Source organism: Crinia signifera, chromosome 3 (assembly GCF_055691185.1).
Source record: "Crinia signifera chromosome 3, ASM5569118v1, whole genome shotgun sequence".
Taxonomy (NCBI): domain Eukaryota; kingdom Metazoa; phylum Chordata; class Amphibia; order Anura; family Myobatrachidae; genus Crinia; species Crinia signifera.
The window spans coordinates 22,746,597-22,774,482 of NC_139219.1; the positions used below are offsets into that span (position 1 = coordinate 22,746,597).

Below are 27,886 nucleotides of genomic sequence, written 5' to 3' on the forward strand. Positions count from 1 at the left end.
TTTTTTTAAAAAAGTCACTACAAGTTAAAAAATATTGATTTGAGAAAAAAAATTTAAACTACAAAACCAAAAAAACAATTTTCAGTTTGGCAGAATGTGGATTTACAGCCTTCTAGACGGAGCAGAGCATTTTGTTTATTCTGTCAGATACTAGAACATTACTCGGTTATTAAAAAATAAATTAAACATCTACATGTGACAGATAAGAAATAAAATTACTGTATCTTGTAGTTAAACTGATTAAATGAGGTTAATATCTGTTAAACAAAACAGAAAGTCATATACATTATCCAAAGATTAAAGTGACAGTTTCTTTTTTCACCAAAAAAATCAGGTGGGCTTCTTCTTAAAATCCTGCGCAATTCACTTATCAGATGAGTTCATCGCTGACACGCCGGGAGAATCAAGTGTCAGTACAACAGCTCCAAGCTGTAAAAATGAGATGCCTCGTAGCATTTTCATTTGCTGTCAAAAAGGCAGCGTGAATATTACCGTCAAATATAGATTTAACACTTTAAACCAGGGGTGGCCAAACCTGTCCTCAAGATCTACCAACGGTGCATGTTTTCCAGGCAACCTGTGGATCTATAGTAGGAATGAATGCAGCAGGTTTTAAAATGTGACAGTTAGTAATGACTACAGCTGTGCACCAGATAGGTAACCTGGAAAACGTGGACCGTTAGTAGATCTTGAGGACTGGTTTGGCCACCCCTGCTTTAAACACTTAACTGGCTATTGTTTTTTCCATAAAGCACTCGCAAATGTATGTTTTTTAGGATTATAGGATAATTCATTGAAAGCAAACTTTTTTTTGTAAACATTGGTATATACGTCAATGGTCAATACACAGTGTTGCGCCATCGTGACCGACCCATTGCTCTTCTTCCAACTCTACAGAGACTTAAAATGTGTATTGGTGTAAGTACTGATGTTAATGAGTGTGGGGATACAAAGTAAAGGATTGTGGGGGTTCTTTAATCACTTGCTTGGTGGAAATGTAATAATATGGATTTCGTGACAAAGGTCCAGAACAAGGCTGAAATGTTGAATTGACCTGTGCTATTATGGTTATTTGATTCAGCTTTGTTAACAAAGAAAAAAAAACTGGGCAAAACCATGTGCACTGCATGTGGGATAGTTGGTACATGTGCAGACGGTGTGCAAATGGTTAGGAGCCGCCTCTTCCCGTCCAGTGCTGGGAAGGTCAGGCCTAGACATCTCAACCGCCAACACACTTGTACTCTCCTTGGGTATTTTTGATTATTCTGTAGAATGCACAATTGTTTCCTGTGCTTTTGCCAGCTTCATTTTTTTTTTTCATTTTTTGAGAGGGAGGAGGGCTTCCATCTGCATGAGAAGCTGAATCACTAGTCATGAACATAGCCATTAGTTGCCATTCATGTCGTGAATAGCATATTGCCAATTTTACTTTTCACATCAGATAATTACATTTTTTGGTTATCAATTTGGGCTTCTTCGATTTTACATGCCCTCTATGACATTGGGCATTGGCCTTAGCAGACAACGTTGATGGAATTGCATCATCAATGTCATGACAAGTGGCAGAAGCTTCAGCACTAGATAGTGGTTCTTGATCTTTCACTAAATTTTCCTACAAATCTTTATCCTCCATTTCACATTCAGAAAGTGGCAGCACATAATTATTGGGCAGACAGTGATAGCCCCAGTTTATAGAGCAGACAGTGGACACCAGTGCCATAGCAGGGAGATGTTTTCCCTGAGCATGTGATGTAATGATGTCAAAGTGAAGGGTCAGGGCCACCAAGAAAGGACTGAATCACAGTTTGGGTAGCTTCATAGCCTGCATGGTTACAGTCAAATACAGGTGCGAGGAGGCTTTTAATTGTTCCTCTCCAGAAGAATCCAGCAGGGGAGATGCCAATCACCACTTGGGGGCACTTCTGCTTTATTCATGTCAATATTTTCTGACTTGGGCAGTGGCGGAACTCCCGGAGGCAATGGAGTCATCTGCCGCCGGGCGCCAGCCCTAAGGGGGCACTGGCTCCATTGCTCCCTGATGTTCCAAGCCAGCAGGGCCCCAACACAAGTGTACCGGTAATTGTATGCTGCGTGCTGGGTCCCCGAGCGGCGACCCAGGCAGCAGTGAACGGGTCCCCCCCTGCCTATCTAATGAGCGGGGATCCAGGCCGGAAGTTGTACTTTCCTGTCAGCCGCTTGCAGCGTCCAGGGCTGTGAGGAGAAGACGCGGTCAGCACTGTGCATCGTGCACGCAGGGAAGGTCTGACGGCTGCTGATCTCCATGCCATCCCCATGACTCCAGGACTCACTTTCTGCAGGTCGGAGACTGTAGTCTCCTGGAACTGCAGCCGCTGTTTGCCTTACAGGAGCCAAGAGGAACCGGAGACATGGATCGGTAAGTGAGCAGTCTTTCTGCCATTGGTACTCGCAGCCCCCAATGCCTGCCTCTGCATGCCTCCCTGTCAGTGTCATCTATTGACCCCATGTTCCCAGCTCACAGCGCACCCGATGCCAGTCACAGTCTGCCCGGCCACGCGTGATATGCTACTGCCAGGTCTACTGTCATCATCTAGTGAACCAATATGACATGCTCTGTGTCACAGCACACCAATGCCTAGCAGTGCCTGTCTGACCCATGGCTAATATGCTGCTATGCAATGTACTATAACGCCCAGTATCCCCAGACAGTCAAAAGCAATGTATCCCATGCTGGGTCAGCATATCATTCCTTTGCTGCTGTAGAACTACAGATACCAGTATTCCTGGACAGTAAAAATCTAGCTGTCGAATACATGGGTCAGTGTGTAGTTCTTTAGCTATTGTGAACTTCAAATCCCAGTATGCCCCTCTAGTTGGGATTAGATGTTAGCCTAAACCTGGTGCATCCTGACAGTTTGTCTGAGGTTTTGCCTTGTTGTAAATGATTGCCCCTTTAAAAATATGGCCATTCTCTGACAAAGTCCCATAAGGCTCTGGCTTTTCACACACTATTACATTTATCCCTTGGTGTGATATTTACACAGTCATGAATTACACATGTTCTGTGGCCCTCCACCCATCTGCCTCCTTCCTCTCCACCTGTCCGTCTGTGCCCCCTTCTCCTTTACCTCTCCATCTGCACCCCCTTCCCCTCCACCCATCCGCCTGTGTCCCCTTCCCCTCCATCCATTCACCTCTTCCCCTCCACCCATTCTCCTTCTCCTGTCCGTCTGTGCCCCCTTCTCCTCCAACCGTCCACCTGTGCCCCCTTCTCCTCCACCTGTGCCCCCTTCTCCAACTGTCCCTCTCCTTCCTCTCCTCCTGTGCCCCCTTAGCCTCCACATATCCACCTGTGCCCCCTTTATCTCCACCCATCCCCCCTTACCCCCATCCACCTTCTCTTCCTTGATACTCTCACATATCACGAGCACCCTCTCTTTCTCTGTCTTATCCTCCCTGACACTCTGTCACTCCCATTTGCAGCCTTCTCTTTTGCACCTCCCTACCTACTGAAACCCTCCCTCTGATGTCCTTTCTCTCTCATCCCTTTCTCCCCGAAACCCCCTCTCTTTCTTTTCCTTCCCTCTTTTTCCATGAAACCCTCTTTCTAACTCCCATCTGTGTCCTATTCTCCTAAGGGGAATTGTACTGACAAAGGATGGGGTAGGGGCCTTTCAAAATTTTGTATGGGGACAACAAAGTTCCAATTATGCCCCTGCTACCAAGGCAGCAGTGAGCAAGGAGCCAGGCAAGCTGTCTGCCTGGCACAATTAATTATTATTAAAAAAAAATTAATGCAGTGGGGCTGTGATGTTATTGCTGGAGGTTTACTGATAAGAAAGGTGATTCACCACAGGTGATGGCAATCATACATAAAGAGGAAAGTCCAGCATTGTGTCCCTCCTGGAGAGCATCGTGTTGGGAGGTATGCAACATATTGCTTAGGGCTGGCTCTGTGCATCATATTTAATAAAGTGGTGGTGATGGGGGGCACAAATAAAAATATTGCCTCCGGGCGCCTGGGACAAACTTACGCCACTGGACTTGGGCATTGCCCTGAAAGGCAGGGCTAAAATGCTGTGATGCTTCTACAACTGTGCCAAGTTGGCACTTCACTTTATTTATGGGCCCATACTAGTAAGGGGAAAGGATGGGGGAGATCTAAGCATTCTTCAGAGGGTCTGAGGGGACTACCTGGAAATTTACGAGGCTCCTGAACCTTCTAGGAGAAGAGGTAAGTATAGGTCAGTGATTCTGCCGCCCCCAGATCCTATGATCCCTAGTTACAGATCTGCAAGGAAAACTAATCTCACACACCCAATTACAGTCAGCCTCCCAGATGGTCTGGTTGCCAGCGTTTAGCTGACCAATGTTGGCAGCGCAACCGCGGGCATCCCGATCAGTGAGTATGCGGGAAGCAGCAATGGGCAGCTGGAGATGGGGAGGTTATGCTTAGGCACTAGTGTGTGGACTTAGTGTTAGGCTGTTGGCAGGGTAGGTTAGGGTGAGGAACTTACAAGGGGAGGTTAAGGTTAGGTTGTGGAGAGGGGGGGAGCACAGTTTAGTTGATAGGGTATGGTGGTTTGGTTTAGGCCTTAGCGGGAAGGGTCGGGTTGTGTGGGGGAGGGGGCTTAGGATTCAACTGCTACAAAGGAGGCTTAGTAGGGGTAGGGGTAGAGGGTTACATCCCTTACGGAGCCCCTAGTGGGATTCTCCGTATTGGCAGTTGGTCTTTTGACCCTGACCATATCCCCATTCAGCTGCTGAGATGATAAAAGATGCAAGAGCCTGACCTGACTCAGTATATTTACATCTATAAATGGGGCTTAAAAACAACATTTTAAAGCATCTTTGTAAAGGTAACTTATTTTTATCATCACTAAACAATCTGATTTTTTTTTTTGTCTCTTCTACAACACACGTGTATATGAAATGTCAGGTTTTCACCTGATCGGATTTATTTTTGCTCATCAAGCGGAATGTCGGTATATTTACTGTCCGCCAATATGACAGCCTTTGATGCCCATGAAGGAAACTCCCAGCAGCCTTTGCCTTTTATATTGGTATACCAGCATCTCTCCTCTATCTGGCAACGTTTCCATCATGCATCTGAATGTGATCGTTAGACAATAAATATGTCATGAAATACTACGCATGTACAAGGAAAGTACTGTAGTTCCCTAACTCCTCTTTATAAGTACAGGCACAAATATATCCTGTATGTATAAATCCACTTATACCGACTATGTTCCTATTTAATGCTTGAATAGGCAGCTATATATATCAAGAGCGATTCTATAAGCTCCAGGATTGTCAAGTGACTTAAGGCAATGAAGGGTCTTTTCATCCTTCACATCACAGGAGCCTCTCTTTCCTGACAATATCTCAACGCCAGCAGTTTTCTGAATGAATAACGCCACGCGTCAAACCAGCTGAAATTCCCCTTCCAGTGGTGCAGGTGGAATATATCGGTGACAGAAGCACATTTAACAGTTAACAATGGGACCGCTGAGATTTCGTTTCACGTGGCGGTTGCATTTTATTATGTTCTCCCTCATTAATCTTGTAAATTTTCGCATCAAAGGATCATTTTACCTCTACGTGAAATTGTGATAGATTCTTTTCCAGCCCCCACAGCAGAATTGCTGGGTTCCCTTCATGGGGTTAAGTATTTCTTTGAGTTATTAGGGTATGTGATAATATCTCTCTCTCTATAGGGACCTGACTTGCGAATATGCCCCAAGTTGAGAGCTGCGTTAACTCTACTTCAAAGATTTGGCTGGAACCACTCGGCTAGCGTCTGGGTAAAGAGTATGCACTCAGGAAAGGGACATCAATGGAACCTCAACAAAGCAGGGAAAGGAGTACGCACTCAGCAGTGGTGCAAGTAGAATTATTTTCTTGGTGGTACTGATAGCCTCCACCAAAAATGGGCGTGGTATGTGTCATGAGGGGGCGTGGTCACACAAAGCTAGAGGAGTGACTAAATGACAATAGTGGCGTGACATCAGGAGACAGGGAATGACTGGGGGGGGGGGGTGTTGGCTCTTGCTTGGGGGAGAGCTAGGCAGCTTGTGCTTACAATTGTGGAGCTTGCTCTTCATGTTGTCGGCGCCGCTGATGCCTGTCAGTGTGACAGGCTAAATCAGCAGTAGCCGGTAGCTGCATAAAGCACCAATCATAATGCTGGGTAGGCAGGCTGCGGATGCATTATATTTAGACTTAAAATAGCATTGACAGTGGGTCAGGGGGTACCTGCAACATATTTCTTACAGGTACTCCGTACCACGCCGTACCCTCTTACTTGCAATACTGGCACTCAGTCAAGGGGCATTAAAGGGACTTCTTAGATGTAAAACTTTTGAAACTGTACAAACTATTATCCATTATCTGATATAGCAAGGGGTGGCAAACATACAGAAATACAGACTGCCATATCATCATGCCAGTCTTTAAGTTTGCCATGCTTTTGGAATAATGTCTTTATGGAATTTGAATGTACCAGTCTTTCACGTTACCCTTGGGTAATAGGCAAACATTAATTACAGCAACCCTTTCTCAAGCTGACCATCCCATATTGCAACCACTGAGTGCTGTCTCATACTATAATTTTATATATATAGTTAAACAGGGATCCGGTCCAGGATTTGATTGCAGCTCATGAATACTTTGGTAGAGTTGATTGATGGCACCTGTTAGCTGCTTTTTATAATGGTTTCTGTGGACAAGTCCAATGCTTCTGACGGTGGCCTAGCTGCCCAGGTGATAGACTGGGAGTCTGAGTTTACTATAGGAGCCTTGTAATTGTTATTTGGATTGTTTCTTTGGCTGTGAAAGACAATGCTGTGATCTGTTACTGCTGTAGTACCTGTGAATATATATATATGAGGAAAACACAAGCGGGGTCTCTGCGCTAGTTAAGAACCAGAAAGCAGCACCGTCTGTTAGTGAAGGACAGGAAAAAATACAAAGGCAAAATTATTAGAGTGCCCTAATATATATAGCACCACCCAATTATTTTATTAACAGGATAAAATATGTTAAACATCAATCACATTATAAGTCACTCTTTATGTATCCGATGTCAGCATACAGTATATTCAAGTAAGATGCAGAATCCTTTGTAGCATATAGCCGTTTATTTAGAAAAATACCCAACGACTTCATCAGGGGCATAACGAGGGATGGTACAGAAAGAAGAATAGGATCTGTAAACATAATGATACAATATGATATAATGATAAACATAACATACATTGTAACGTTATATATTGTATGTACGTTTACAGCTCATTTTCTTCATTCTGTACAACCCCTAGTTATGCCCCTGATGAAGTCGTTGGGAATTTTTTAGCATAAATGGCTATATGCTACAACGGATCCTGTGTCTTACTTGAATATATGCTGACATCGGACACACAAAGAGTGATTTATAATGTGATCTGGTTATTAAAATAGTTGTGCAGTACTATATATATATATATACTGTATATATATATATATATATATATATATATATAGAGAGAGAGAGAGAGAGAGAGAGAGAGAGAGAGAGAGAGAGAGAGAGAGAGAGAGAGAGAGAGAGAGAGAGAGAGAGAGAGAGAGAGAGAGAGAGAGAGTGTATTGGGAAGCACTCCCCAACTCCAACGTGCAGATAAAACAAAGCTGTGTTTTAATAGAGACTTATAACATCGTAATAAACAGATACTCAACGTTTCTGTCCCAAGAGGGACCATCTTCAGGAGTCACAACCATCACATCCAATGTAACCACAATAGCACAGCATAACCACACGCTGTAGGATTTGCATTCTAGGGGATGTGTCCTAGAACACATCCCCACGCATGCCCCCGAAGTGGAGAGAAATCACTCGATGGTCAGCAACCATCGTATAAACGCACATGCGCAGGCCCCTACCATCGGAACTGGGCCCCTTCCAATCAGGCTGAATTAGGCCCAGAATTTCACCTCTGCTCACTTTGCTGGGCTGAATTGAAATAAGAGGATTTTGTCGCTATATTTGGTGCTCGAGTAAAATGATTTTCCATCTTCCGTTGGTAGAACTTTTAATATCGGTCTTTTACCGGAGTCAGCTTTAGTAGATGGCTAAATCACACCTACAGTATTTCTAAAGCTTTAGACAAATTAATACGCAGCTGCTATTCGGCGGCAGAGATTAACATTACCTCCTGTGGGGTGATGGAGGGCGGCTTAGATGAAGTGACGGCTAATGCATTATCCCAAATACTGGGAAACCTTTATTAACCTAAAACGGTTCATGTACTTTTCTCTGCTAGACGTGAGCAATGTTACCTTACACTAACCTACTATATTATAATATATGCGTGATAGGAATCCTGCCTATGGCAGCGGAAGATACCTTTATCTTTGTCACTCTCTGACATCAATCGTTTTTAGGGTGGGAGAATCAGAGAGATTTTGGGAGAGTTTTCCCATATTTTGTTTTTTATAGCGGCAATCATATTTGCACTGAAAAACCAGGTTGATGTTGCCATGTAAATGATTGCCGCTTTCAATAAATGAGAAAACTCTCCCAAAATCTCTCTTATACCCCTTTCACATCACAACTGTAAGCCGGTATATTGCCGTTTTTTTAGCATTTTAAAACGGTCCCAGCTGCAGTGTGAAAGCTCCCCAGTCAATTTACCGGTTAGAGAATACCGGTATTTCAAAACGTTTCAAAAGCAGGATCCTACACGGTTCTGATCCGTTTTTCCTGCAGTCTGAACAGCTCAGAACCGGATTGAACTACACATGATAATCTGCGCAAGGGTCATTGGTTGTCTCCCTGTATGTTGTCACCGCCCACAAGCAGGAATTGCACAACGGAGTTTTATTGTAAAGAAGCCGTTTTTTTATGGGTGAAACGAGTTGAATGTGAAAGGTACAAAAACGGTATTGAAACAGTAATAAACTGGTTACAACATGCAATGTGAAAGGGGTTTAACTGGCTTTTGACCCGTTTTATGAAACGTTTACAAAAACGGGTTGAAAGCAGGGTTGCAATGTGAAAGCAGTATGATTCTCACACCCTAGTACATTTGGCCTATTGTGGTCTATAATGTAGATGTCAAGTTCTCATATTTTTTAGATCCCGGGCGGCACGAGGGAGCACTGCATGCGACTTCTCCGAGAGGAAAAGTCGCTGCAGTGTATGGGGACCTGAATCTGTGTATGTATGGTATGCGGTCCCTGGGTTGACACATACCCTCCAACATCTGGAGGGCAGAAATCGGTGCACATTCTGAAAGGGGGCGTGGTCAAATGGGCGTGGTCAGTGGGAAAACGTCCTTACAAACATTGTTTTCAACCTATAGTAGAACACTAAAAATACTTCAATCCTCTAATTTACACTATACGATTATCCACCATCTTTATATAGCACAGTAAATATATGTCCCCTGAGGCTACTGGAGAATGCTGTAAATGTAAAATGATGACTTTGAAGTTCCTATGTTGGTCCTGCTCCAGAAATGTAAAGTTTTGGCACAAGGTGATCCACTTAATCAATACTCTCCTCTCCTTTCTATTACAACCAGACCCCCTAGCATGTTTATGTATTAACTTCAAGAACTGGTCTCTACCCTCGTCTACCGCGAGACATATTCCCTTGATTACAACTATACTAACCCTGGCGAAGACACTGATTCTCACTTACTGGACAGTCTCACCTGCTCCATCAATATGTGAACTGAAAAACAGATTGTTTCAATTACTAATTTTTGACAAGCAGGGCCGGTGCTAGGCACCGGAGCGCCCCAGGCAGGGAGGGGGGTGGGCGCCCCGGTGCTCAAACACTTACCCGCTCCAGGGGGGCCACGCTGCCGGGTCCAGCGATGCGGCGCATGGCGCTGTTACCTTCGCGGAGGCTTGCTGTGCGCCGCCGGGACTCTCCCCAGGGAGGGGAGAGGAGGGGTCCAGCGCTGTGATGTTCCGGGGGGGGGGGGGTCTTGCCTTTTGATGCGGCGCTGCCTGCCGCAACTCTGCCCAGGGACGGGAGGAGAGGGGGGGTGTCCGGCGGCGCTGTGACTTTCCAGGGGGGAGCTTGGCGGGTGATGCGGCGCGGACAAGCTCCAAACTGCCGCCCTCCGGCGGCCGGCGCCCTAGGCAAATGCCTAAGGCTGCCTAGTGGTGGCGCCGGCCCTGTTGACAAGTGTACTGTAATGCTGGGACTTAGTGGGACTGTAATGCTGGGACTTAGTGGGACTGTAATGCTGGGACTTAGTGGGACTGTAATGCTGGGACTTAGTGGGACTGTAATGCTGGGACAAGTGTACTGTAATGCTGGGACTTAGTGGGACTGTAATGCTGGGACTTAGTGGGACTGTAATGCTGGGACTTAGTGGGACTGTAATGCTGGGACAAGTGTACTGTAATGCTGGGACTTAGTGATACCATAAGGTCTTTCCTCCTTCAATGGGAAATTTACATCAACTCAGGTTATGTCTGCATTAAAGCTGGACTCAGTGGCGTAAGTTTGTCACAGTTGCCCGGAGGCAAGATATATATTGGTGCCCAACCCCCCCACCCCCACCCCACCCCCACACACGCCCTTATATAATTTGTGTCACGATAGATAGATAGATAGATAGATAGATAGATAGATAGATAGATAGATAGATAGATAGATAGAACACATATATTTCAGAACTCAGCTACAGAAGGGATATCGATGGCTTTCAATGAACTGATTTAAACTAGCAGGGGAGGAGAGGTGCCCTCTTGGGAGCAGGAGCCCTGCAGCAGATGACTCCATTGCATCCCAGAGTTACGCCTCTGGTTGGACTGTAACCCCCATTGTTAGATTTGACACCTCTTGAAGCCCCTTTGTGTATACTGTCAGATGCTATGTAATACTAGCTCCTTTTCTGATTAATAATTTAGCATTGTTCTCAAGCCTATTATATACTGTCAGCTAGAATATCACAATAGGTTTATTTATTAATATTCAAGTATGTCCTATGTACAGTATATATACAGCATGCATAGAATGTTGTGACAGACTGTATTGAATTTTTCTCAATACCACCATATGTCCTTCTCCCTCTTCGCTCCCCCCTCTGGTCTTACGTCACCCCCCTCCACCCCAGTCGATAGGTACAATGTCTTTCTTGCCTGATGGGCACAATTTCTTTGTTTATTCGTAACATTGTTACCATAATCTGCACAATGCAATGTCTCCCCCTTGTATCCATGTACTTATTCTTGATATTTGGAAGCAAAACTACGGAGACCATTTGAAATTACAATAACACCTTTTGCTTGTATGTATATCAGGCCCCACCACCACCAGCACCACCAGCAGTAATAGCTTCTCCCTCCATAAAGGCTGCTGCTTTCTCTCAACATGACGTGGGTTTGTGATCACACTGACTTACCCAAACACACACACACACACACACACACTGATAAGCCTGTGTCGTGTCATAGAACATAGATTTCTCTCTAACATTTTATTTTGTAGAGGGTGTGGCCATTTCTCCCCTGTCCCTGGCATGTCTGCCAAGCCCCGCCTATAGTTACTGATGTCACACCCCCGAAGAGCATTCAGTACCATTTAATACCCTAAAGTCAGGACCTTGCCTTGTACAGCGCTGTGCCGTATGCTATATTTTTGTAGCCAGTACTATTTTCTTTATAGTAACATTTTAATAAGCCGTTTCCAGTATAGGTTTGTAGAAGGTTAACCCAGAGCTAATCCTATAAAAGGAAAACACATACTTACATGTCTCATTCTGTTTTTTTTTTCCTTTATCCATTATTACTGTAGCTGTTAGCTCGTATTTCAGGATACAAGCGTCATATTTTAGACTTCTATCTAGTGTCCCACATGGAGAATTACTAAATACATAGATGCACCTACGACGCATGTGTTACATAGAGCATAAGCACAAAAATATGGGTACAATCGGGACAGAGGGTACAGCAGCGGCGTCACAAGGAGGGTGCTGGGGGGGGTTAGCCATACCCAGGTGTAACATTACATACAGTGGGTGACAGTGTAGGAGCCAGCATTGAGGTCACAGCAGTCTCTAAGGGCAGCCCACACTGGAGTGATGAGAATGGGGTGGTTAGAATTCAGCAGAACTTTGAGCAAGTCAGAGCTTTATCTCCTAATTGCCATGCTACAGGCTGTGTTTAAAAAAACAACAGGAGCTGATTGGCTGATACTATAGCTCCAAGATTGGGTTCATCAATTAAATAATTAACTTTATTCCCCCCTCTCATCCCAAACCAGTCGCCCCACAGTGTCTCAGAAGCAGGAGCCGAGCACTGCAGCGGGGAGTACCAGGTGGTGCACCTGTCAAGAGCCAGCAGTACAGAGGAGAGGAGACTGGCCGCGCTGTGGGCAGGAGGCGGTGCGGAGGGCAGAAGGCCATGTGATGCGACCTCTGACATCACGTCATGCTGCGAACTGCAGCGAGAGATTTGCGCATACGCAGGCTAATTCCGGAATTCAAATTCCAGCATTTTTAGGGTCAAATCCAAGGATCCCGCCGATCACAGGATTGGCCACCCTAATTGCGACCACTGTATACCGTCACAAATTCAGCCACTCACAATGACACACGGCATATGTTTAATACAATACGCTTATTATTCTGCCCTAATACCTAGGGATGTGATGATATAGCTCCTGTTCTGCCGTATATTGCCCAGGAGAACCACTTCCTAATTAAATGCTTTTGATGTTGTATCGAGCGGCTATCAGCAGTTCCGCGATACTGTTGTTGTCTAACTTGTATTTTCATTTTCCAAGTCTTTTTTTTTTGTGCCTCAAGGATCTTGTTAAAATCCTTTGTTTTCATCTGTTTTCCCTTATCCACACATGTACGCAAATAAATCAACAGGAAACCTGTGTCTAATGAATGGCTGGTTCGCACAGATGAGCCCTAATTAGGGGAAAACGGCGGCGAGTTTGCTTCACTGCGTTAAAATGAAAACGTTGAAACAATGATGCGAGGAGGAGAATCTAAAGTGAGCATCTTGTGCTTTTATAAAACCTCCGTGTTAACTCTGCAAATTATATTAGGGAAGATTACATTTCCTTCTTCTGTAATATTCCAGAACGGACGGCTCCTTGGCTATCTCATTTCACTAAAGCGTCTTGTGGGGGATGCAAATGAGAAGCTATTTCCTAGAATTCGCACTTTTCTGATTAGTATCCCAGGATTAAAGATAAAAGACATTTTCTTTTTTCCAAACGCTTACAGTAACGCTTCAACCGGCGCTCAATCAATGCGCTAACAACATCTGAACCCTCCGGATTAGACGGAATCGTTGATTCTGGAAACTCATTTGCTCTGTTTTTAGGCAGCGGAGATAAAAAGGAAAAAAAAAAATCTAACATTTAACAAGAGCAGAAAAAAAAAGTCTGAAGATCAATTACACATTATACTACCTGCTGACCAGCAGAGGCTGCTGCGCCAGCCGTATAGTGCAAGGGGAAAACCGCTTAGCCCACATATCATGTAGACAACATATGTGATGGCTGATTCTGCCAGGGATCAGCTGCGCTCTGCACAGTGTCCGGGAATCAGCATTCACACGCACCTTTTAAGCCCACCCCCTGACTCCCATTGGCTAGTATCCTAGTAGTTTGGGGGCAGGCTTAGAAGTGTGTGAGACGTTATGCTTATTCACGGACACATAGAGTACACACAAAGCACCAGATCCCTGGGAGAACCAGCCAGCACATATATTAGAATGATAACATGTATACTTAAATATCTTCAGCGTTTTCCAACTACACTATATGGTTGTCACGTGACTGCTGTGGGGTCACCAGGGCTGGATTGCCCACCTGGCACTTCTGGCCGGACTGTCAATTTGGCACTAGCAGCTCTGCTTGGCTGTTTGGCTTACAGAAACAGATGCTGGCCAGGCAGCTCCGCCTCCCGACACTCTGATTGACCACCCAACATACAGTACAGAAAGATGGGTGTCGTCCCCCGAGGGGGCAAAACCAAAATGCCGGCTCCTTCTCAGTGACAGGAGCCAGGAGCCTCACTGTAACGTAATGTGCAGCACGTGGCTCCTGTCATTGTGTAGCCACAGCAGTGTCCAGGAGCAGCCCAGCATCTCACAAACTCCTAGTATCAGTATCAGGCCACAGATCCCTTTCCGTAAGACCATGCCATCTTTGTAGACAAGGTCACCAGCCATAGAGATGCCCTTGCCTGACGGGTGACAAGCAAAGGGGCTGATTCAGCACTGGATTCAGTCCCGCTTTGGCCCCCAACGCCACAAGTGGCACCTCCTCTCTGTTAGGAGATAATTGATGTAGGCTAATATAGGACCCATGTCGACCTTCAGTAGTGTCGACCTTCCTGCACGTTGGCCTTCAGTCATGTCGACCTTCTTGCATGTCTAACTAGTGGTGTCGACCAAATGCTTGTAGACCTAGTGACTGTATCCCAGAAGGATGTGCGCAGGCCACATGCATGAAAGCTAAAATGTCAGGAAAATTGCCAAATGCACAAACTGCCCATCTGTGAATTATTAAAATAATAGGAATACATTTGACTTGCGCCATCCTAACAATCTTATTAAATATTTCCAGTGCTTACTCATTTTTGGAACCTGCTTGAGCCGTCTTATTACAGTTCAGTAACCAATGAGACGGAGATATGGGAGGAAGATGAACACGAGCACTGATGGATGGATACAGGACATTGATGTGATTACAGGCTCTACAAAGTGCGGTTTTCCTATGTAAAATACATTACTGCAATATATATATATATATATATATATATATATATATATACTGTATATATATATATATATATATATATATATATATATATTTAGCAAAAGTAGAAGTTGAATCATAGGGCAGTATTCAATGTGAAAAATTCTCCGTGCATGGCGAGAGATTTTTTCTCTCACCATGCACTCGCCCTGTTCCGGAGGGCTTGCTGCCACTTCTGCTCCCACTATTCAATGTGGTTAAGACTCGCCGCCACTCGCGGCGAGTCTTAACCCCTGCAGCGGACGAGCGTCCGCGGCAGGGAGCCGCGGGACGGTGGCAGCCAGGGAGATTAAAGTCTCCCTGGCTGCCCCAGAACATATGTGGAGGGGAGGTGGGCTCCCCGGGACCCAGGCAGCACAAGCTGCCCCCCCCCTATAGCCAGCGGGGGACCCAGTATTCACTGCACCCGATCGTGCATATGTAATGATCGGATGCAGTGAATATATGAATATCTATTGAGCGGCTCAAGAGCTCAGGCCCCCTGCTGGCTGCTATGTGTAAAAAAAATATTTTTTTTTTTTTAAATTAAATATATATTCATGTGCTATAAGCACATGAATAAAAATAACATGCCCCTTCACAGAAAAAAATCCTGATTTTTGACACCAAAATTAAAAAAAAAAAACTTTTAGTTTAAAAGTTCACATTCCAGTTCTCCATGAAAAGATGGAGAATTGCCACACGGAGAGACACGGCGAAAATCACTTAAAAAGACGGCGAAAATATCACATTGAATAGGGTGGTTCACTTTTGGAGAGCAAAACAGCACAAACTCGCCATAAAACAAGGGAAATTTTTCTCATTGAATACTGGCCATAGTCTTTTTCTTATTTGGTTGCAGAATCAAAATGCAATTTTGAGGTGCTGTTGCCAATAGAAACCAATCAGATTCTGTCAGTCATATCTCTATTGCATCGTTGAAAATGATAGACAGAATCTGATTGGTTGCTACGGGCAACATCACCTCTTTTCATTTTTAAAAGTATGAGTACATTTACCTCACAGTGGGCAGGATACACTAAATGAAAAATGCAGTAAAACCCCCATTATTGGGGGTTTTACCGCATTTTTGGATGCAGGAAAACCCGCACGCATATTGAGCAGGAGAGGGGCTACGTTGATGCAATTTTTTGCCTCAACCAATTTTTTGGTTTACAAATGGGCAGTGAGAGTGCATTGTGCAGGCCAATGGCAAGGAGGGGTAAGGGGAACCATCCAACTGTCTCCAGGAGCTTTGCCTTTTTTTTCCCAGGGGTCTGGGAGTGCCACCAGATTACCAGAAGCATCCTGGCCATTCCAGGAGATTATTTACAACTCTTCCTGAATCCCAAAACATCCCGAATAAAAGACTGTACAGTTTCCTTATTACGGGGTTTTGAGAAGAGCATTAGAGTTTTTTTTACTTGCGCTAATTTTTCCTACTTCAATTTATTTTGAAATCCCAAAAATAGAAAACAATTCTCCAGTAGTAAATTATTTCTTTTTTTGTCGTTTTTCAAAGGAATAATAAATCATTGGATAATTTTACTGTGAAAAGTTATAGTGAACAAAAAATTGGTGTGCGGTTCTAAAACTTGACTGTTTGTTTTTTTAGACTTTGACAAATGCATGCGGCTCTCTCTCTGAGCGCGTACCCAGCAAGATAAATGGGATCATTAAGTGCCCAGTGTTTGAGGAACTCGCACTGACTTAGAATGAATGCTCTCTCTCCCCTCTCATCTTTCAGAATGCGAAAAGCAGAATTCTGATCATCAAAATTAACGGAATCTCCTGTTGACTGATAAGCGACTCAGTACACCATTGCATACTTCAGTAAGTGCGCAGTTAGGGTTTATTACACTTTTGTTTTGATCAGTAGCAAAAAACTGAACTGCACAAATATTGGTACTGCCAGTAATTCAGAAACAGGCTCATTTCCTCATCCCTTTGCTTTATTATTAACATTACCATTGTATTTCAGTAGAGTAGCTCCCAATGACATTGGAGGCACTGGCCACTGGGCTCCAGCTGTCAGAGAGGCACCAAGAAAGAAAGACAGGGGAGGGGGTGCTGATCCAGGACAGATCTATCTCCACTCATTTCATAGAGACTTGCTACAGTCACTGCTGCCTCACAAACCCCCCTTTGCAGCATGAGTTGAAGAGTCGCGGAATGTGTGATAACATATCAAAGGGTGGATATAGTGAGCTACTGCTTTGCTGTTGTGATGAAAGAAAGGAGAGCATAAATTAAGGAAATGCACTCATTACTCTATTACAACTTTTTGGTGAGGGTTATCAAAGCTCGGAGAGAGATAAAATTGTATGAGAAGTATTAACCAATCCATTTTTTTAGAACCAGCTTGTAACATATAAGGCATTGAGGAATTAAACTAACCCCCCCCCCCCCCCTCCAACTTTTTCCCGACAGCCCTTAGTCAGAGACAAAAACATCCCACTTTCCATGATCTCAAATGCTATTACATTGGTAGACTATTGATTGGACAAAAATCTGTCCCATATATCCAGAAAAATATAACTGGCCCATATATCCAGAAAAATATAACTGGCCCATATATCCAGAAAAAATATAAATACATTATAGAGTGTACAAAGAAGGGCAACTAAAAATGTGCATGGCCTACATCACAAAACTAACCTGGAAATACTAAAAGATGTATAGGTGAGTGTATAGCCTGACATCTGCGGTGGTAGATGAAATGGAAAGTGATAAACAACCAGCCACTCAGCTCCACATTGTCATGTCACAGGCTGGGTTTGAAAAATAACAGGTAGGAGCTGATTGGCTGGTTGTTTAGCACTCTTTTTTTTTAATCTTGATACATCTGGCCCTTAGACAACATTGCACACCCTGCTTCCATTTTTTTAAGCATGTTATATCCGGAGTAATTTGTTGGAAGCAACAGCACTACAGAAATCACTTAGACAATGTGGCAGTGGCCATTTTCTTGGTGTTTCAAACAGGTGCAGTAAGAAAATCACTGGAAAAATGGCCACCTAACCATTCACCAGGAGAACTGCTCATGCACAGTAGACACTGGGACTGTGCTCTGGTCCCCTAGTGTACACGGGTCTCCTCCTCTCTAGAAGCGCCTCTGATCAGAGTAACAATGCTAGATTAACAGCTGGTAGTCTACTATATTAATTTACATAGTCTGTGGATAAAAGTGCAACATCAAACTCTTACATTTCCAATAGTTGGGCCAATCCTCCAAATATGCAGTATCAGAGGTTTGTCCGCTTTTCTCATATGCACCATGTTCTGGAATGCAACACCTTTCAGGACTTGGATGTGGTGAGCAAAGCATCAAGGCTGGAGTTCCAACCATATAGTGTAGGGGATAAACTGCATAGCACATATAAATATACTAGGTGATTCATCGCGCCCTACGGGCGCTCTTCACACCGTCGTAAGGGGCTGCGCCCCCTTAATTTGTGAACGTTTGTATATGAGAAATATGTTTAGAATTGTATGAAAGATGCCCTGTATTGCAACTTAGGTGTCCGCGAATCGCGGGAGGGGGGGTCGCGGAGGGTGCCGCGAATTGCAGGAGGGGGGGTCGCGGGGGGTGCCGCGAATTGCAGGAGGGGGGGTTGTGGGGGGGTGGATGCTGCGAATCGCGGGAGGGGAGGGATTGCAGAGAATTGCGGGAGGGGGGTTACGGGGGCGGGGGTTGCGGCGAATCATGGTAGGGGGGGTCGCGGGGGGGGTGCCGTGAAACACGGGAGGGGGGGTCACGGGGTGGGGTGCTGAGAATCGCGCGGGGGGGTGTGTGTGCCGTGAATCGCGGGAGTGGGGGTTCCGGGGGGGTGTGACGCGAATCGCCACAAGAAAAAATCAACACAGAAAGGTCAACACATGTAAATGTTGACAAAGTGTGGCACTTCATTGGTGTCCATGTCGACACATGAGAATGAATATGAAAACATTCAAAAAATGAAAAAAAAAACTTCAAAAACTCATGTCAACCTTTTTCATTGTCGACCATAGCCATGTCAGTGTTTTCCATGTGCAATTTAATTCTGGAGCTGCCGCGAATCGCGGGGGGGGGTGCCGCGAATTGCGGGAGGGGGGGTCGCGGGGGTGGGTGCCGCGAATCGCGGGAGGGGGGGTTACGGGGCGGGGGTTGCGGCGAATCATGGGAGGGGGGGTCGCGGGGGTGTGCCGTGAATCACGGGAGGGGGGGTCATGGGGTGGGGTGCCGAGAATCGCGGGGGAGGTGTGTGTGTGTGTGCCGTGAATCGCGGGAGTGGGGGTTGTGGGGGGGGGGGGTGTGACGCAAATCGCCACAAGAAAAAATCAACACAGAAAGGTCAACACATGTAAATGTTGACATAAGTGTGGCACTTCATTGGTATCCATGTCGACACATGAGAATGAATATGAAAATATTCAAAAAATGAAAAAAAAAAACTTCAAAAACTCATGTCAACCTTTTTCATTGTCGACCATAGCCATGTCAGTGTTTTCCATGTGCAATTTAATTCTGGAGCGGCCGCGAATCACGGGGGGGTGCTGCGAATTGCGGGAGGGGGGGTCGCGGGGGTGGGTGCCGCGAATCGCGGGAGGGCGGGGTTCACAGGGGTTCCGGTGGGGGGTTGCCGCGAATTGCGGGAGGTGTGGGGTCACGGGGGTTGCCGCGAATCGCGGGAGGGGGGGTTGCGGGGGGGTGTGACGCAAATCGCCACAAGAAAAAATCAACACAGAAAGGTCAACACATGTAAATGTTGACATAAGTGTGCCACTTCATTGGTGTCCATGTCGACACATGACAATGAATATGAAAAAATTAAAAAAATTAAAAATAAATCTTCAAAAACTCATGTCAACCTTTTTCATTGTCGACCATAGCCATGTCAGTGTTTTGCATGTGCCATTTAATCCTGGGGCTGCTGCGAATTGCGGGGGGGTGCCGCGAATCGCGGGAGGGGGGTCGGCGGGGGGGGGGGGTGCCGCCCCGAATTGCGGGAGGGGTCGTGGGGGGGTTCTTTTTGCAGCGAATCGCGGGAGGGGGGGGTCGCGGGGGTGTTTTTGCTGCGAATCGCGGAAGGGGGGGTCGCGGGGGAGCGGGCGTTTTTGCCGCGAATCGCAGGAGGGGGGGGCGCGCGGGGGGGGGAGGTTTTGCCGCAAATCGCGGGAGGGGGGCGCTCACCTGGTGGCTGTGGAGTAGCAGTGCTGGGCAACATGGGAAGGCAGTGGGTGTCTGGCACTGTCTGTGGGCTCACTGGGCTGGTTCTCTGTCACATACCTCCCAACATGACCCTCTCCAGGAGGGACACAATGCTCTGTTTCTAGACTTCCCCTTAATGTATGATTGCCATCACCTGTTTTAAACAGGTTAATTTCTCAGAAAGGTGTTCAGCACAGATGAAGGCAATCACACATTAAGAGGAAAGTCCAGGAACAGAGCGTTATAGACACAGACACCCACTTTGAGTGACAGATGTAGCCAAATATATAGGAGATATGTTCTGATGTACGTAATTTATGTGCTGTCACGCACATTGCGACTGCCTTATGTCCTGCTTGGTGTCAGGAGTTTTTGGCAGACTTGTTGTCAGACTCCCTCCTACCACCGCCATAGGTCTGTTGTGCGTGTCCCCATTAAAAATGTCCTTCCCAAAATGGCCGATTGTCTCTTCTGAGGCTTTGGCCATTTTGGGAGGGACAGTTATAATGGTACTGGCACAATGGGACTGGAGGGAAATATCTACAGGCCCAACAGTAGCATACTGTATCAGTAGCCCCTCAGACCCTCAGCACCCATAAGCCACCCAGCGCCTACTAGTCGCTGTAGGGTCTGTGTGGGCTATAGCAATGCCAACAGACACAGGGCCAGATTCTCTAAGCTTCAAAAGTGATAAAATGGAGAGTGATAAACAGCCAGCCAATCACCTCCTACCTGCCATGTCACAGACTGTGTTTGAAAAATGTCAGGCAGGAGCTGATTGGCTGGCTGTTTATCACTCTCCATTTTATCACTTTTGAAGCTTAGAGAATCTGGCCCATAGTAGGGGAAAGTGTTATATTCATGCATACTGTACACTTGAGTCCTGTTTCCTGACTCCGCCCCACGCGGCACTGCTTTCCTCCCTGTTGGCCTTAGTACATAGATCTTTTAACTACATGCATTGCACCAAGATAGTAAATCTATGGTATGCAAAGTAAAAATGACTAAAGCTTAAACCACATTTATTTCATAGAAACACAGTGCTTGGGAATGAAGTGGTTAATATTAATTGACATCCCAAAGACATTGAGAGTTATGACATTTTGTTCAGCCTCTCATTTTGCCAGAAAGGAAGGTTATATAATATTTACAGTTGGGGAATCTGTCTGTGATGAGTAATTTAGGATTTAAATTATGTATTAATTGGAATTTAAATTGGTGTGAAACACGTCTGCCAATCTGAGTATAACTCGTAGCTAGGATTATTCTCCACAGTGTATTCTGAGGCAATGTTATTCCCAGATCAGTGAGGTGTTATTTCCAATCACACAGGGGCAAAATGCAACAAAATTAAAACTATTTATTTCAAGTTTATTGCAAGTTGCAAATAAAGATTTCCATCACATTAGTGCCTCACAAAACTGAGGTCTTGTGTTTCCAAACCGGCCCTACATATGGGGTTCAGGTAGTACCAGTGGAGCCGAGATTGGGAAAAGGGGTGGGTACTTTTTTTTTCCGGCCTGGGTCTGTTGGATCCCCCCCCCTCCCCACCCGTTGCAGGAAAAAAGATAAATAACTGCCACTGCAGCAGCCTCTCTACCAAGCCCAGCACTGCTTAGTGCTGTGTGCTGACCTGGAGAGAGAGGCAGCTGCAGCAGGAGCCTGTCCTCTCTCTCCCTGAGCGCCTTCTAGAGGGAGAGAGAGTCACACCCCCCTCCCATTGGCCATGCCTCTTCCTTTTACCACTGCCCGGTCTGTGCCGCTATGAGCAGGAGGGGGGGGGGGGGGGAGCATAGCCCAATTTGGCTGGGTGGGGGGCATAACACAAGTATGGCCACACATCCCTGCCATGAGGCCAAGCCTTTTTCCACAAGTACACACTCCCTTTCTGGTACATGCAAAATACATTTGGCGTGTGTATGGGATGCCAAATTTTTAACTGTTCGCACTTGGAGCCAAATAGTCGTGTTATACCCCATGTTTGTGAGTGGATACAGGGGCACCGACAGGTTGGTCCAATCCCTGGTAAAATGGAGAGGGGGTGTAGCCACATGAAAAAAATAAATGAGAGGGAGAGAGAGAGGTCAGGCTGCAGCTGTCTCTCTCCCCACTGCCCGGCTCCCTGCAACCGGAAGGGGGGAGCGGGAACCGGGCACCTCCAGCAGACTATGTGGTTAACCCAGATCCTAGCCAGAGTTAAAAAACAGGGTAAAAAGAAGAAAAAGTAGCGCTAGCACAACAATGAACATTCACAATATTTAATAACATATAAAATCATGTGAAAACACTTGAATTTAAGGACAGCAGGATCCATTCCTATAAATGACACCAGACTTACCACATAGACTCCAATGTAGTCCAGAATGATAAATCAACCCCACATGGGGGACACCAGTGGAGGGTGTGATGAAGGTGGTTAGATGTTGATAGTTACCACAATTAGATCACCAGGAGGAATAGTTCCATTAGGAATGCATAGCAGCAATGTCTCTCCTAAATGGGTGAAAGTACCAGGTCCAGTGGTGGTGGTGGATAGCTGGAGTGCGTGGTAGGTAGTCGTTGGAGGTGGCTGGTCCGGATCCAAAAGGAAATAAAGTGCCGGGGGCAATGTCCAGGGCGTGGCTCCTGACGCGTTTCCCTGCAACTAAGTGCAGCTTTGTCAAAGCTGCACTTAGTTGCAGGGAAACACGTCAGGAGCCAAGCCCTGGACATTGGTGTACTTGCGCTACTCTTTTTTCTTTTTACCTTCTTTCTTAAGGGATTACTCAACCCTTTCTAGTAGCTGCTTCACAAACGCAACCCTAACCAGCGCCCAGTTTTTGTTGCTTCTGCAACTCTTGTTTTAGAGTTCAAAAACATACTGGAACCTTACATTTATTTTACCATGACAAAAACAACCCATGGTTATGTGTGTATGTTTTGTATGTTAAGGAGTTCAGCCTTAGAGAGATATAAAGTGGATTGAGAGAAAGGAACCTATGTGCTAAGCAATGGAAAGAGATAAAGTGAGTGTATATAAACCACCAACCAATCAGCTTCTAAATGTCATTTTTCATGCCAGCCTGTAAAATGACAGGAGCTGCAGCATACTTGCCTACTTTTGAAAACTAGTTTCAGGGAGATTATAGTTGATAGTAGAATCTTGCACCGCGCCCCATTGAGGGGGCGTGTCACGCTCCACCCAAAGGGCATGTCTAGTTCCAAATATGGAGAGATTGTGAAAAGAGATTGTGAACGTGACCCCTAGAAGCGTGGGTGTGTGCTGCTACATCTGAGAGGAATCTTTTAAAATGACTTATATACAACTGTAGATGATCCCCAAAGCAGTTAGTAAGAGCTACTATACTTGGTAAAGTGCTGGGAAATGCTGCTGAGGATTCAATGTAAATGTATCTATCTCTCGTTCCTTTTTTCCCAAAAAATATAACAGTGTAATGCTGGCTAGGTGAAATGAGGGAGATTGGTAGACTAATGAGGGAGAGAAGGAGATTGCAGCTATGTCAGGGAGAATGCAGAAGGGTAGACAACTATGAGCTGCAGTGGTGTAACTATAAAATCAGTTTTAACTGTATTCTTCACGGTCCAGGTTACAACAATCTATTGTATAACTATATATAATGTGTATGCACATAACCTGCCCCAATTCAACAGCTATGAGGAGATACATTTAGCGTTCACTATGCATTTCCAAGAAGTCCATTCACACACAACACACAAAAGATAATGCACAGCATTCAAAAAGTATCAGCATAATAGGGCGATCTTTAATGTGGACTATTAGAGATCTAAAGCAGGCAGCCACTGTGTAGTACACAAAAGTCACACACTGTGTAATACACCTACTACAGCGTGAAATACTCTAATATTTGTGAGAGTGGTCTGTTAATAATTATGGAAGAGATGTTGGAGAAAGACTTAAGGTCCATACACACTGGGCGATTATGCCCAGCATGTATGGACAGCGATGAACGCTGTCGTTGTGGGGGGAAAGCTGCTCAGTGCATACACACTAAGCGGCTTTCCCCCTGCCCGGCGCGGTCACCGGGGGGGCGGATGGTGTTGCATAGCGCAGTGCTATTCAAAGCCGTCCTCAAAGTCGCTCAACTTCTGGTATTACCAGCAGTTGAGCCCGGCTGTGTGTGTTACAGTACTGTAGTGTACAAGGACCTGACGCAGTGCAGGCTGTGTGTGTTACAGTACTGTAGTGTACAAGGACCTGACACAGTGCAGTGCAGGCTGTGTGTGTTACAGTACTGTAGTGTACAAGGACCTGACGCAGTGCAGGCTGTGTGTGTTACAGTACTGTAGTGTACAAGGACCTGACGCAGTGCAGGCTGTGTGTGTTACAGTACTGTAGTGTACAAGGACCTGACACAGTGCAGTGCAGGCTGTGCGTGTTACAGTACTGTAGTGTACAAGGACCTGACGCAGTGCAGGCTGTGTGTGTTACAGTACTGTAGTGTACAAGGACCTGACACAGTGCAGTGCAGGCTGTGCGTGTTACAGTACTGTAGTGTACAAGGACCTGACGCAGTGCAGTGCAGGCTGTGTGTGTGTTACAGTACTGTAGTGTACAAGGACCTGACACAGTGCAGTGCAGGCTGTGTGTGTGTGTTACAGTACTGTAGTGTACATGGACCTGACGCAGTGCAGTGCAGGCTGTGCGTGTTACATTACAGTACTGTAGTGTACAAGGACCTGACGCAGTGCAGTGCAGGCTGTGTGTGTGTTACAGTACTGTAGTGTACAAGGACCTGACACAGTGCAGTGCATCAGGTCATTGTGTATAATACGCTTCCCTGCGTAATGCCCCAGGCCCCACCTCCAGGTCCACCCGCTTCTTCAGTAGAGTCCACTAGTTGCTGCACCGTCTCAGTCTGTACTGCTGCTGCGGTGCTGAGTTTCTTTGCATGGTTATAGGCTCCTGTCACAGTAATGCCCATCTCTAGTCTAGGGTAAACATTGCACAGACTGTCACTATGTCATCCATTAATACTGACACTAATAGTTACCTGGACGTCACATTATCAATGGCTATACCACACACACACAGCCTGGCAGCCACTGATGATGATGATGATGATGATGATTTACCAATTTCTGGGGGTGCAGTGTGTATTACAATTATATGAGTTCCTTCCTTTCAAATCAAGGGGTTAACAGTGGCATACCTAAATATATTTTAGGGTAAAAGGTAAAAAATTCCCTGACCCCTGCACCAGGGCCGGACTGGGACCAGAAATCGGCCTTGGCATTTTGAGCACACAGGCCCACCTCCAGTAGGCGGGACCCTTGCGCGGTTAAGACGCTTGGTGAAAAGGAGGCATGGCATAACAAAAAAAGAGGCATTTCACATTATGGAACACACCGTAATGCCCGTTACACATTATGGAACACACCGTAATGCCCATTACACATTATGGAACACACTGTAATGCCCATTACACATTATGGAACACACCGTAATGCCCATTACATATAAGTCTACACAATTCGTTATGCCCATTACACATTGGTGGCACAGAGTAATGCATGCCCATTAAGCATTGTGCCTTGTATCAACTCCAAGACGACAAGCATTTAGCCCCATCTCCTATGAAAAGTAAAGGACAGCAGGGGGGGGGGGGGCACCACTCGGGATGCCCCCAAATCTTGCCTCATCACTGGTATCGTAAATTGACCAGCAACAGTACCTAACCTACCAAGTATGGTCCCCTGTATCAGCCAGCCCTACTCTATGACCCTCAAACAGTCAGCCAATCCCATAGAAGTTTGTTTACCTGTACTGGAATTTCTATATGAACACGTGCGGCCAAAGGGGTGTGGTATGACTCACCGACAGTCGGGATCCCGACAGTCATTATCCCGACGTCGGGATCCCGACTGCCTGGCCTCAGACAGCGTGGCCAGCGCAACAAAGCCCCTTGCGGGCTCGCTGCGCTCGCCACGCTGCGGGCACGGTGGCGAGCTATGCTCGCCACCTATTCTATTCTCCCTCTATGGGGGTCGTGGACCCCCACGAGGGAAAATAGCCGCCGGCCGTCGGGAACCCGGCCGTCGGTGTTTTAACAGTCGGGATCCCGACGTCGGGTTAATGACTGTCGGGATCCCGATTGTCGGGACCCCGTCCGGCACCCGGCCAAAGAGAGCTCTCCGCTTATTAACATGCACCTTGGCTGATTAGCATGTGTGGTGCAAGCAGCACAAGGAGGCTGCGCCGGTTACATTGTATCCTTGGTACTAGCACTGCTGCGCTTTTGGGAGGAGGCGGGGACAGGAACTGCCTCTTGTGCCGCCACTGCACTCCTAACATCAATGGCTGTAGTAGAGTAGAGAGGGAAACGCTGATGGTCCTGAGAACGCACTGCATGGACTAATCCCTCCCCGCAGCACCCGGTCACCGCCACTATTGTCTGTAAACTACTCAGACTTGAGGATGGAGCCGCGTCATAACGTCATATGCAAATTACGTGGCTCAAGCTGTCGGCTCAGCAAAGGGATGCCGGCCGAGGAGGGGTTGCTGAGCTGACAGACTACTTCAACTAGGATGGCGAAAATCAGCCCACCTGGCCATCGGCCCTTCTGGCATTTGCCAGAAGTGCCAGATGGCCAGTCCTGCCCTGAACTACAGCATGGTGGGAGAATAAAATAGTGTGTCGAGCGCATAGAGGCACCGTGCCCCAAGCATGGTGAGCCCAGCTAGCCACACGGAGGGACGTGGTACACTTTGACGATGTCCATTACATCGACATTCAGGACAAAAAAACGTGAATGTCAACATTTTCGACCTTGCCATTTGGCGACCTAATGCTTGTGTCTACTTTCCAACCCTGTAGACTTTAGCTGTATCAACATATTTAAGGTGTCAACCTAAGCCTTGATAATCTTCAGTAATCGACACAATGCATGTCGTCCTAAAGTGTGTCAACCTAATGACCTATATCCTCACAACCACCAGTAAACCCAGGGTTACTGCCACAAATAGAGATACAAAGAGCCTGTTGTAATGTGTGTGGTTAGCACCAATGTAGATTTGCCGGCACAATCTTGCAAAAAGTGGCACCGATAATGGACTGGGGCACGTAGCTCCGTTGGCATTTACATACAGAACAAAAGTACATACACCGAGAAGTGGTATCTGCAACAAATAACGTGCGCCAATACCACCGAGGCACATAACAGGATCGGGCATCTTCTCCTGAGTAACAAGCTATTAGTTCGAACTTTTGCTACATATTAACAAGAATATTTTTTAAAAAGTTACTAAAATGCCGTTAATATAATAATGTTAATGAAATATGTGTTGTTATCATACATATTCAGTACTAATTTAATTAAAGGGTCTTAAAGTAATTGAGAAAAAAAGCTTATGGGAAGAGAAGAGAAACTATGGCAACTGTACTGAATGATAAACACTGCAAGCAGGCTTTATGGTATCAGCTTAGAAACTAGGTATTGCCATATACCAAGAATATTTTTAAATAAAAAGAGTGTCAATTCAACAAAATGCAAATATGAATGAATGAAATTTAGGTGAGCCCCACCCCCATGAACTTATGCAATAGATGGAGCAGGGATGTCATTAATCATTTTGTTCTGTTGGATGGTTTTTGTTGGGATAGGAACAGGAACAGTTAAGAGCAATTCTATCAGTGAATGGAGTAGCATACAGAGTATAAACATACGCGTAACAAGAAGAAAATATTGTGCAATGAATTAGACATTTCCATTATCTCTAACAACATATATCCTCTGGAAGGCATGCAATATAATAGCAAATGGAATTTCTGATTTTAATTAAACAAACTAATTTTATGTCACACTCACCAGCTGTATTTAATATGCTACCATGCTGTTATTTTGCCTTCACTAGGGACTGAAGTAGATCTAAATAAAAATTGATTCTACTGCATAAGCACATGGGATGGGATCTAAGTTAAAATAATTAGGGTCTGAATTAA

General features: G+C 45.6%; 1 protein-coding gene across 1 annotated transcript in view; it reads right to left on the minus strand.

The window, feature by feature from the left end:
- LOC146063246 (leucine-rich repeat and fibronectin type-III domain-containing protein 2-like) overlaps positions 1-27,886 on the minus strand; it is a 424,978-nt gene that overhangs the window by 79,172 nt on the left and 317,920 nt on the right. The gene's annotated exons all lie outside the window — the stretch shown is intronic.